Source organism: Cupressus sempervirens, chromosome 3 (assembly GCF_028749045.1).
Source record: "Cupressus sempervirens isolate cs-2001-9-10 chromosome 3, ASM2874904v1, whole genome shotgun sequence".
NCBI classification, from domain to species: domain Eukaryota; kingdom Viridiplantae; phylum Streptophyta; class Pinopsida; order Cupressales; family Cupressaceae; genus Cupressus; species Cupressus sempervirens.
In genome coordinates, this window is record NC_143120.1 from 391,000,588 (window position 1) to 391,001,850 (window position 1,263).

The window sequence follows — 1,263 nt, forward strand, 5'->3', positions numbered from 1 at the left end:
GTACACAAAAACTCTCTAGATTTATTTTGACGTTATCCTAATACTTGAACATGAAGGTGAGACATTAAATGGATGTAATGAAATAAAAAAGGAACAACATAAAGTGAAAGAGCTAGATTGTATCCTTCAAAGAAGATTTGATTTCAATGTTTCAAATTTGAATAATCGAAATAGAGAAGATTTATATGTCAGAGGGAAAGTATAACAATTTTCTATTATATTTTGTTCATATTATGTTGCTTCTCCTCTTAGGAAGTGTCTATCCAGTCGACATAATAGGTATTAATTTGTTATTTAATATTAAATTAAAATTATAAGTTTATTGTTTTATAAATTTCAAATCATTAATAAATTATCATATACAGTCATTCTGTCGACTGCATAGCCATTTCACTCCTCCTATACCCATTAAACAAGCTTAAGCAACATACTCTAAGCACACTCTAAAAATTGATTAATTATGCTCACAATCTCAACCCCCCCAAAAAAACGGACTATGCTGCAGCTTTCTTAAATTAATTGATGGCCAGAGAAGTGAAATTTGTTTAGAAGCGAAATAGCCCATCATTAGACTAAAAGCTTATCTAGTAATTATCCGCCCATCCTTACATGGCACTTGAAGCATTTCACTCTTCAGATTGATTGGAGTGACTATTATGATGGATCGAATTGTCTCCATTGCCAACTTTGGGTACGTATTTCATACTTTATAATATTTGTAATAATCATGAGAAATTGTAGTCTTGAATAATAGAAGATTGGCATTTGGCCTCGTGCTATGCCACTCGTTCAATATTATAATTGAGCTAATAGTCCCACATTCGTTATGTTGAGTAGACCCCGGTTGATGGAGATGCTATATAATGCCGAGTGTGTATTAGGACTAAACACGGAGCTGCGTGATGAAGACAAAGCGAACTATTCTTTCGCCTTTTACTAAAGAATAACGTGTCTTCGCCACATACAGCGGCATACGCCTATTTTTGGAGGCTTTCCTCTCTATGGAGTGGGGCCAAAAAAATAAAAACAATCCAATCTTATTCTCTCCAATATGTGCAATTTGATATATCTTGTCCTTCCAATAATAGGAGTTTGATATGTTTTTTCCTTCCAGTAATAGGAGTTTGATATAGGAAGGTGTTAAAAGAGAACAGGAATTTGTGTTTGGATGATATTGGATTTGCCAAAGTATAGTTTCAAATTATAGAGATCCAAACATGTTAACCAAACTTTGTTGACATAATTAAGATAATAATTGCACTT

At 32.9% G+C, this 1,263-nt stretch overlaps 1 non-coding gene across 1 annotated transcript; it reads left to right on the forward strand.

The window, feature by feature from the left end:
* Positions 1-893: 893 nt before the first annotated feature.
* LOC149566666 (U5 spliceosomal RNA) lies at positions 894-1,009 on the forward strand. Its single transcript, XR_016363131.1, has one exon. It is a non-coding gene; the product is annotated as a U5 spliceosomal RNA (small nuclear RNA).
* The last annotated feature ends 254 nt before the right edge of the window (positions 1,010-1,263 follow it).